Here is a 12,135-nt window from a genome sequence, read left to right as displayed (position 1 = left end):
TTGCATTGCTATAAAGAAATATCTGATACTGAGTAATTTATTAAATAAAAGAGGTGTAATTGGCTCACAGTTCTGTAGGCCATACAGGAAGTATGATGCTGGCGTCTACTTGGCTTCTGGGGAGTCCTCAGGAAACTTACAATTATGGTGGGAGGTGAAGGGGAAGCAGGTTCATCTTTCGTGGCTGGAGCAGGAGCAAGAGAGAGAGAGAGTGGGTGGGGGGCCAGGGGCTACATACTTTTAGACAGCCAGATCTGGCGAGAACTCACTATCATGAGAACAGCACCAAGGGGTATGGTGTTAAACCATTCATGAAGAGCCACACCCATGATCCAGTCACCTCTCACCAGGCCCCACTTCCAACACTGGGGAATATAGTTCGACATGAGATTTGATGGGGACACAGAACCAAATCATATCACTCTCTGCGTGTGCCTGTGTCTAAATTTTTCCCTTTGTTGTGGATACCAGTCATATTGGATTGGGGCCCACGCTACTTTAGTATGACCTCATCTAACTGTATATTGAGCTGCCTGTGGTCCCAGCTACTCAGGAGGCTGAGGCAGGAAGAATCACTTGAGCCCAGGAGCTCAAGGCTGTAGTGAGCTGTGATTGTGCCACTGCACTCCAGCCTGGGCAACAGAGCAAGACTCCATCTCTAAAATGACCCTATTTTCAAATAAGGTCCCATTCTGAGGCCCCGGGCACTAGGACTTCAACATATTTTACCAAACAGTTACTTCCCTTGTTTTCAATTCTCTGTTGCTGTTTCTCCATTTATGTCAGAAAAGACTGAAACTTTGATAGCTTTCTGTAAAGTATGAACACTGCTGAGGAGTCACATAAGGAGATGTCCCTTATATTTACATAGTTTTTGATTTTTGTCTGAAAATGACAATGAGGTTGAGAATCTTGGTGGTCAGATAAACAGCACTCTTCCATCTGGACCCTGTGTAATTCCTGGGAGTAAATCACTATTTTCTCTTTGGGGTCAGTGACTTGCATCAGGATACCTCGGTTTTAGCTGTGTGTTTTTGTGTAGTGAAATGCAGCGAGGTCTTGTGATTCCAGGGACACAAGAGAAAAAAAGAGTTGTTAGAAGAAACCGGATGGGATAGAAATAGCAAACCTTTTTGATAGTGAACCCTGACGCTGAACGCTGGACTCATCCAATCCTCCCTGCAACTCTCCGCAGCCCCCCAAGAAGCGCAAAAGAGCTGTCTGCACCTCTTGTCACCACCCCATTTGCAGACCCTGAGTCGCTGCGCATGGAGCAACCCGCAGGTGGCGCAGGAGGGACTGGGATCCCCGTCTGGCCCCAGTGCGCGACTCGCGGCTCTGCCTGGTCCTCTCCGGAGTCACCAAGGTGCAGAGGGAGAGAATTCAGAAGGTGCAATGTGACCCTGGCTCCTCTCTCTAGCCCGCCAGCGCCCACAGTGTCTCGAAGAGTACACAGCCCCCTGGAGGAACACGGCTGCCTTCGTAGAGGGCCCTCGAGGAGCTCGATGCTGGGGCTGCAGCTCTTGTGTGAGGCAGTCGTGGGTTGCAGTTAATTGTTGCATCTGTATTTCTGGTCGAGAAGTTGTCCAGCTAAGATGCGTGCTTCTGCCGAGAGTGCAGCTCTGGGTGTGACAGTTCAGTGCAGCTGGGGCGTGGCACCGCCGCATGCTGGCCAGGCACGGTCGCCAGCGAGGCCTATCCCCTTTGGAGCTTCTCTAGCTTGGTGGCTTCCACCGACCTGTGGCTGCTGGTCTCTAGGCAGTTGTCCATTCATTAACAGCTTCCTCAGGGGTCGGGGACAGAGAAAGTAAAAGAAGCCAAAAAACCCAGTGTTGAATTTGGCAGAGGAGATGCTGGCAGAGGCGAGATTGGAGCAAATGGCTGCGATGCCTCAAGGGACTTTGCATTCGCCCTGGCACCTGTGTGGAAGTCAGCACCCAGAACCCCACCTGGCAGCATCTGTCACTGCCCAGGAGCATCCAAGACAAGCCCACACAGTGTTCCACTGGGAAGCCAGTATGAAGGCTTGGTCTCCAAATGTCACTGCTAAGACACATACATTTTGCTTGGAAAGAGAGAGAGGGAGATGGACTGGTTGTGCAGGACGTCTCTGTTCACCCGGAAGTGAGAGAAAACATGTCCCATAGGATCCCAAGCCAGGGACACACCAGGGGACTGGGGTGGTTTTCAGGGCCAGGTAAGCACAACATTTTCTGCCCAATTCCAGGGAGTTCACAAATCAGGTGGTCTATCTCTGTTAAGAATTTCTTATGGATCAGAACAAGGATCTCTGAAGGATATGCTCACAGAGTAGGTTGCTGGTGGGTGATTCGCTGGGGGTGGAGGTTGGTGGGGGAAGAAGTAGAAAGGGGACAGGCTGGATGGGGTATGAGAAAAGCCGAATCTGGCCAGCTTCACTGTCTTGCCCAGGGCTGATCTCGACATTTTACCTTAGGGCTGACTCAGTGCTGCCGTTAACAGCTCAGAGGTAACTGCCCTACTCCTGGAGGAGTGGGAAGAATGCTGGCCTGTGAGTGACCAAATACTGTATAGACATACATGCATCTCTGTTTTCTTCTCAGTAAAACTGGGATGCCACCTTCCCAGAATGACCTCTGGTTGGGAGGCTGGGTTCTGCGGCTGCAGCACTGCCTCACTTTCCATCCAGCTCTGCTGCTTTCTTTCGATGTAAACACGAACATCTGTAAGCCTGGACATCCTCTTGATAAACAACAGAAATACATTGGAGAGAAATACAGCAGGGGTAGGAGTGAGGAGAAACCTTTAAGGGACTTTCCTGCTGAAGAGACCTTTTAAGGGACTTTCCTGCTGAAGATCAGAACCTGCATTCTCCATGCTGTGAGGTGATTTTTTTTTTTTTTTTTTGAGATGGAATCTCGCTGTGTCGCCCAGGCTGGAGTGCAGTGGCGGGATCTCGGCTCACTGCAAGCTCCGCCTCCCAGGTTCACACCATTCTCCTGCCTCAGCGTCCCGAGTAGCTGGGACTACAGGCGCCTGCCACCACGGCCGGCTAATTTTTTTGTATTTTTAGTAGAGACGGGGTTTCACCATTTTAGCCAGGATGGTCTCGATCTCCTGACCTCGTGATCCACCCGTCTCAGTCTCCCAAAGTACTGGGATTACAGGAGTGAGCCACCATGCCTGGCCTAGAGGTGATTTTTTTTTAAACAAAGTGTCTGTGTGGATCTGACATCTGCTTTCTGAGTTTGTGTGGATGAGACAAACTCAAGCATGTGTCAGAGAAGATTCTAGAGAATAGAACTGGTCCCACCTGGGATCATGCAAGACAAATCAATAGCAGCTGTTAAGAAAATTGTATATAGGACTAGAGGCATCATGCTACCTGACTTCAAACTATACTATAAGGTTACAGTAACCAAAACAGCATGGTACTGGTAGCAAAACAGAGATATAGACCAATGGAACAGAACAGAGCCCTCAGAAATAATACCACACATCTACAACCATCTGATCTTTGACATACCTGACAAAAACAAGAAATAGGGAAAGGATTCCCTATTTAATAAATGGTGCTGGGAAAACTGGCTAGCCATATGTAGAAAGCTGAAACTGGATCCCTTCCTTACTCTTTATACAAAAATTAATTCAAGACGGATTAAAGACTTAAATATTAGACCTAAAACCATAAAAACCCTAGAAAAAAACCTAGGCAATATTCAGGACATAAGCATGGGCAAGGACTTCATGTCTAAAACACCAAAAGCAGTGGCAACAAAAGCCAAAATAGACAAATGAGATCTAGTTAAAGAGCTTCTGCACAGCAAAAGCAATTACCACCAGAGTGAACAGACAACCTACAGAATGGGAGAAAGTTTTTGCAATCTACCCATCTGGCAAAGGGCTAATATCCAGAATCTACAAACAACTCAAACAAATTTACAACAAATAAACAACCCCATCAAAAAGTGGGCGAAGGATATGAACAGACACTTCTCAAAGGAAGACATTTATGCAGCCAACAGACAGGCAAAATGCTCATGATCACTAGCCATCAGAGAAATGCAAATCAGAACCACAATGAGATACCATCTCATACCAGTTAGAATGGCAATCATTAAAAAGTCAGGAAACAACAGGTGCTGGAGAGGATGTGGAGAAATAGGAACACTTTGACACTGTTGATGGGACTGTAAACTAGTTCAACCATTGTGGAAGGCAGTGTGGTGATTTCTCAAGATCTAGAACTAGATCTAGAACTAGAAATACCATTTGACCCAGCCATCCCTTTACTGGGTATATGCCCAAAGGATTATAAATCATGCTGCTATAAAGACACATGCACACATGTGTTTATTGCAGCACTATTCACAATAACAAAGACTTGGAACCAACCAAAATGTCCATCAGTGATAGAGTGGAATAAGAAAATGTGGCACATATACACCATGGAATACTATGCAGCCATAAAAAAGGATGAGTTCATGTCCTTTGTAGGGACATGGATGAAGCTGGAAACCATCATTCACAGCAAACTATTGCAAGGACAAAAAACCAAACACTGCATGTTCTCACTCATAGGTGGGAATGGAACAATGAGAACACTTGGACACAGGAAGGGGAACATCACACACTGGGGCCTGTTGTGGGGAGGCGGGGAGGGGAGAGGGATAGCATTAGGAGATATACCTAATGTAAATGTTGAGTAAATGGGTGCAGCACACCATCATGGCACATGTGTACATATGTAACAAACTTGCACGTTGTGCACATGTACCCTAGAACTTAAAGTACAATAAAGAAAAAGCACCAAAAAAAGAAAATTGTATATAGGACTGGAGTTTTGGGAAACCACAATATGCTAGTGACTTGATTTAGTTTTGTGACTATCTGCAGATGTGGATATGAATTTAAGTTGCAACCTCACAATGTTGTGTCTACAGGTACAGGTTAAACTGAAGGAAGGTTGAAGGGTTTAAGAGCATATCTATTAAATTTCAAGTCTCAAGTAAGCCAAGTCAACGTAAGTCATTGCTGATTTGGAGCAAGTCTTTGTAAAATGTACCTGATTTGCTTTCGCATCGTGAGTTCTCTTAATTGATGCTTGCCTAATTTTGTGGGACTTGGTTTCAAATTTTACAATGGCTTTAGGCTCCACCCCCCATTCTTGTACATAACAGGTACAACAAAAATTGTTTGAATAAACCAGTAGAGTGAAAATATTTCCATAGCTTCTGAAGACCAGATTCTGAATATGGTAAAGATGGCAGCAACCCAAGGACCAAGCCAAAACTAGGTTCTGCTCAGTCATTTGATCTCTCTTGGGAACCTTTAAAATAATGAACCTACAGCTTTTTTGGGTTAAAGATCCCTCTGAGGGCTTGATGAAATGATTGCCCCTCTCTGTAGATGATGCAGGTAAACACACATTTTGTGCAAAATTCCAGGGAGTTCACAAATCAGGTGGTCCGTCACTTTGGGAGGCTGAGGTGGGCAGATCACTTGAGGTCAGGAGTTTGAGACCAGCCTGGACAACGTGGTGAAACTCTGTCTCTACCAAGAATATAAAAAATTAGGCATGGTGGCATGCACCTGTAATCCCAGCTACTCAGGAGACAGAGGTTGCGGTGAGCTGAAATCACACCACTGAACTCCAGACTGGGTGACAGAGCAAGACTCCATCTCAAAAAAAAAAAAAAAAAGGAAAGGAAAAAAAATTTTCTTAATGCATCAGAACGAGGATCTCTGAAGTAAGAAAAAAAAGATAAAAAAAGAATTTCTTAATGCCAACCTCTGTCTGTCTTATGTTCTCTGATATAAATAGAGATTCTGAAAGAGAGGGAAGTTGTGTTTATGATTTGAGGCAAGGGGAGGTGGACTGTCAGTAGCTCATCATTTTGATCAGTTTCCCCCTATCCGAAGATGTGCCAAAAATTCTAGAGTGAGGAGAGGAAGACAAATATGATGGTGTTCAAACTTTAGGGCTTGCTCTGTTTTCTGATTCTCTAATTACCAGTTTGGTGCAATAGTATTTATTTCCTTGGTTTGTTTCTTTCCTTCTCAAGGGAGGTAACAGTAGGAGATTTATTTGGGAACCTTGGACAGTTCCTAGTGCATACATTGCGTTGTGTTCTGTGCCTGCATCTCCTGAACTAGGTCCCAAGGAAAAGCAGTCTTTAGAATAATAATATGTTTTCTTGTCAACACTGACAAATTGGATTTTTTTCCCCTACAGTATTGAGGAATTTCTGGGTGGAGATGCTGCACAAGTGTAGCTTTCAGATTTGCATTCAGCTTCTGATTCCAACTTTGCATCACTGCTTATGAGTTACTTTCTATGTGCATTCAGATATGTCTCTTTCCTAGTCATTGTCCTGTGCAAATGTTCAACTTGAAAAGAGTGTGTCTAAGGAAGAGCAGTGTGTTCAGATGCTCTCTCCTCCTATGGCCCCATGTGGAAAGAACTGCACTAGGAATTGCATTATCTCTTCCACCCATTCAGCTTTGAACCTGCTTTAGCCAATTTCTGGTTGTGGGCAGCAGAGTTATTTTAAAGTCCTGATAAGTTATTTTAGAAATGAAGTAGTTTTTAACTCTAGGGTATTTCTTTCTGGGAGGGAAGAGTTGAGAGTCGTGGCCTGGGATTCATAATTAACATATCTCTCTTGTATAGTACATTTCCTTAGAGTAGGGTTTTATGTGGAGATGGAGCAAATATAATAAGGCTTGAGCCAGCAAAAAGTAAACTTTCCAGTGTTCTCAGATTCCCTGATTTCTTTAAAACTCAGGTCTTTCCCTGTGCAGCGGCTGGACCCTGAGTATGGATGTAGGTTTGCATACTAGAGGAGTGTGTGAGTGCTATGGTGCATGGTATTTCCGTGAACCTGAGGGACCGTCTTGGGGTGGGACAGTTTGCTCTCCCACACCCAACGTACTCAACAAAAGGCAGACATGACCATGGCACAGCTTTAAAGAAAGAAGTTTGGGAGATGTTGACATTTGCGTTTTTTTTTTTTTTTCTTGTAAGAAAGGACGTAGGAGATGATAGATAGAATATTGTGGCTGGGAGGTTTCCTACTCAACTAAACCCATAGACCTGTAATTAAATCTATATCTCTTCAGAAGATTCTGACCCATCCAGAGAATTCCATGCTTCACTCTTGAGTGAAGTGGAGGGCAGCAGGCCTGCTCTCATAAAAGTGTTTTTACTATAAGCATTTATTACACCGTCCTCTTACTTAGGTGTTAAAATTTCCATATAGCATTTATTAAGGTAAATGCCTTTATAGAATTTTAAAAATTGAAGTGAAATTCACATGAGATAAAATTAACAATTTTAAAGTGAAAAATTCAGAGGCATTTATACATTCACAGTGTTGTACAGTCACACTTTTATCTAATTCTAAAACATTTTCTTCACTCCAAAAGGGAACCCTATATCCATTAAGCAGTTGCTCCCTATTCTCCTCTTTCCCTAGTTCCATGCAATCATCGATTGGCATTCTGTCTCTATGAATTCACCTATTCTGATATGTAACATAAATGGAATTATATAAGCTCAGAAATAAACCTCCACATATGCAGTCAACAAATCTTTCACAAGGGCATTAGGAACACACAGTGGGGAAAGGATAGTCTCTTTTAAAAATGGTGCCGGGAAAACAATATCCACGTGCAAAAGAATGAAATTAGATTCTTGCCTTACACCATATACAAAAATTAACTCAAAATGGATTAAAGACATAAATATAAGACTTAAAAATCATAAAATGTCTAGAAGAAAACATAAGGAGAAAGTTCCTTGACATTTGTTGGTGATGATTTTTTGGATATGACATCAAAAGCACAGGCAACAAAAGGAGAAATAAGCAAGTGGGGCTCTGTCAAACGAAAAATCTCCTGCACAGCAAAGGAAATAACCAACAAAATGAAAAGACAACCTCCTGAAGTGGCAGATCAAAAGAGAAAAGAAAAAAAATTAAGAAAAAAGAAAAGACAACCTACAGAATGGGAAAATATATTTGCAGACCATATATCTTATAAGGGGTTAATATCCAAAATATATAAGGAACTCATACAACTCAATAGGAAAAAGTCAAATACCTTGATTAAAAAATGGGTGCAAAGAACCTGAATAGACATTTTTCCAAGGAGGATATACAAATGGCCAACAGGTATATGAAAAGGTGCTTAATGTTGCTAATCATCAGGGAAATGCAAATCAAAACCACAATGAGATATCACCTCACACCTGTTAGGATAGGTATTATTAAAAAAAAAAAAACCCAGGAGGTAACAAGTGTTGGTGAGGATGTGGAGAAATTGGAACCTTCGTCCACTGGGAATGTAAATTGGTATAGCCATTATGGGACACAGTGTGGAGGTTCCTCGAAAAATTAAAAATAGAACTACCATGCAATCAAGCAATTCACTTTTGAGTATATATCAAAGGAAATGAAATCAGTATTTTGAAGAGATATCTGCATCTTCATGTGTGTAATAGCATTATTCACAGTAGCCAAGATAGAAAAACAACTCATTGACAGATGGATGAATAAATAAAATAGAGTACTCTTCAGCCACAAAAAGAAGGAAATCCTGCCATTTGTGCCAACAGGGATGAACGTGGAAGGGGCATTATGCTAAGTGAAATGAGCCAGACACAGAAAGACAAATACTGTATGATCTCATTGATGTGTGGGATAAAAGAGTTGGACTCCTAGAAGCAGAGAGTAGAATGGTGGTTGCCAGAGACTGAGAGGTTGGGGGAAATGGGGAGATGCTGAATAAGAGTACAAACTTCCAGTTATAAAATGAATAAGTTTTGGGGATATAATGTGCAGCATGGTGGCTATAGTTAATGATACTGTATGATTTATTTAAAATTTGCTAAGAGTAGATCTTTTTTACTTTTTTATTTTTTTAAATAGAGACAAGGTCTCACTATGTTGCCTAGGCTGGTCTTGAACTTCTGGACTCAAGCGATCCTCCCACCTCAGCCTCTCAAAGTGCTGGGATTATGGGTGTGAGCCACCACACCTAGCCAAGAGTAAATCTTAAGTGTTTTCAGCACATACATGTGCACACGCACACAAAATGGTGATGGTTGTGTTAATTCGATTATGGCAATCATTACACAATTATACATGTATCAAATCATCATGTTATACACCTTGGATATATAAAATTTTATTTGTCAACTGTACCTCAATAAAGCTGGAAAAATAATATGACCATTAAAAAAAATGACATTATATAATATGTGACCTTCTGTGTCTGGGTTATTTCACTTAGCATAATGTTTCAAGGGTCATCCACATAGTAGTATATATCAGCACTTCATTCTTTTTTATGGCTGAGTAACATCCATTGTGTGTTATGTAGATAACATTTTGTTTCTTCATTTATGTATTGATGAACAGTTGGGCTGCTTCTGCCTTGTGACTATTGAATGCCTTGTTTGAAATTAGACATGAGAGGATAATGTGACAACTCATATGTTGGTAGCATTCTCTTTGGGAAGAGTCACTCCACAGCACGTGGCAAGGGAACAATGACAGTTCTGTCTCATCTGTAGGAGACAGACAGAGAAGCAAGTTCCTGTTAATTCGCAAGTCGCGGGAATGGCTTTACTTTATTGCTCCCTTATTTCCCTCTGTTCGCAAGATGAATTAGACAAATCTTAATATACACTAATGAGCAATATTTCCAACCCAGTTGATATGGTTTGGCTGGGTCCCCACTCAAATCTCACCTTGAACTGTAGCTCCCATAATGCCCACATGTCATGAGCAGTATTTCCAACCCAGTTGATATGGTTTGACTGTGTCCCCACCCAAATCTCATCTTGAACTGTAGCTCCCATAATGCCCACATGTCATGCCTCTTACATTGCCTGGTAAGAGGCAATTGAATCATGGAGGTGGGTTTATCCCATGCTGTTCTCGTGACAGTGAATAAGTCTCATGAGATCTGATGGTTTTATAAAGGGCAGTTGCCCTGCACATGCCCTCTTGCCTGACACCATGTATGAAGTCTTTTTGCTCTTCCTTCAGCTTCCGCCATGATTGTGAGGGCTCGCCAACCACGTGGACCTGTGAGTCCATTAAGCCTCCCCTTTTTTTTTTTAAATAAATTACCCAGTTTTGAGTATTTCTTCACAGCAGTATAAAAATGGACTAATACACCTGCCTTGCTTCACAGTTACCATTTTTACAAATCATCAGTCGTTTGGTAGAACTTAAACATTTCCTTTTACTTGTGTACTTACCTTCCACAAAACATTTATTTCAATAGATTTTTTTCAAGTCTACTTTCCTCAAGCAATTCATAGTGAAATTCTACAAATAAACCCCATTTTCTGTTACTTATGGAGAAAGAAAGTCAAAAACAGAGGAAACCCTTACACCTCAGTCTCATTTCTTCTAATGGCAACACATTTTCAGTCTGCGGTGCATTCCAAGGCTTTACCACTGAGCCCTTTTTCTTGATAAAAAATGGGAGCTGACCTATTTTCCCCCATTAAGTTTTGATATGTGCTTTTCATTAATTTAAAATATCTGGACTCAGCACTTTTAAGACTTTTCTGTTTCTGGCCCAATGGAAAAATGTACCCCCAATGAGAAGCAGTGAAGCAGACTGCATACTCAGACTCAGGTGTGTTTTTTCCCAATCTGTGTCAGTTGATCTGAATGAAATTTTCATCAGACATTTGTTAGAGCATTGCTGTAATTTTTAGGGACATGTCCATCAGGAAGCCCAGGTGGGGTTGCACAGAACAGTGCCTATGTCTATTGCATCCAGAGGAAATCCTGAAGGAGTCTTCCTTATCCTCCTAAGTCTTGGTGATTTATAGTTTGCATGCTGGTCTCAGAGAATGTGTGAGTCCTGGTGAGCAGCATTCATGGCAGGGGGTGGGAGGAGGTGCAGACCTCACAAACCCCAAGGTGGTTTGTGCTGCTGCTGGCAATTTAGTTTGCGAACTTATTGCTTTCAAGAGATTCCTAAGGTGGTCTTAGATATATGGTCTCATGTCAAATTCCAGCTGAGAAGTGAGGATTAATGCACTCCAATCACTCCTAGCCTCAGGTTCCAGTTTCCAGTTTTATGACAGACAATAAGAGAATAAAGAAAGTAACACACATTCTTAGAGCAATAAAAAAGTTGCCGGGAACATAATGAAATATGGTCACTTGTTTTTGGTCAAGCTTCTTATCATCCTTTTGGGTTCACATCACACCCATTCTCAGCTCCCTCCTTTTCTTCATTTGGCTTCTGTTTGGGTGTAATTGCACCCATTGATATGAATGGTGGATGGTTTAGAATCTGATATCCTCAGCTTGGTTCTGGGTTCTACTGTTTACTATCTGTAGCATATTGAGCAAGTTACTTAATCTCTGCAAGTACCAATTTCCTCATCTATAAAATGGCAACAATAATGACTATTCAGGACTATTGTAAGGATGAAGTGAGATCATATATGGAACACTTACATATAAATAAGACCTGCTTATCTGCTTATTATTGTTATTTAAACAGCAAGCAAGTCATTCAGCGTCAGTCATTTGAAAAAAGCATCCTGACAGCTGAAACATGAGATAATTCCTAATTAGTGTTTTTGTCACCAGATAACATCAAGTCCACAATAATAAGTGTGGCCTTATGTTTCAGAACAACATAATGGTAATAAATGAAACAATCTCAAGTTCAAATGGAAAAATCTGAGCGAGAGAGGGTGCCAGAGAGTCTGAAGCAGGCAGAATGTGGGTGAAATAGATTGAAATCGACTCTGGAGAAATAGGATTCCATGGGCAAGGATAACTGCTCAGGAAATTAAAAAATATATGTATGGGTGACAGTGATTCATATCCATTACATCGGTCACCAGCAAGAATTCACCTTCTTGATAATTTGTGTATGTGTCCAACATTTATTGAATTTTCCTAACCAGCTGTGCAAATAACTCACACTGGGGAATCAAGTTTCCGCCCTTGAGGAGCTCCTGGTTTCACTGGTGAGGAAGATGGCAAAAAGTGTTGTACAGAACACTATGGAAGTGCAGAGGTGGGGCATCTAACCCAGCAGGGTCTTGAAGTCTTGCTGGAGTAGGGGATCCATGAGCTGAAGGTTAAAGAAAGAAGTAGGTGGCTTATACCT

Source organism: Trachypithecus francoisi, unplaced genomic scaffold (genome assembly GCF_009764315.1).
Source record: "Trachypithecus francoisi isolate TF-2019V2 unplaced genomic scaffold, Tfra_2.0 Contig01579, whole genome shotgun sequence".
NCBI lineage: Eukaryota > Metazoa > Chordata > Mammalia > Primates > Cercopithecidae > Trachypithecus > Trachypithecus francoisi.
This window is presented reverse-complemented; position numbering follows the sequence as displayed.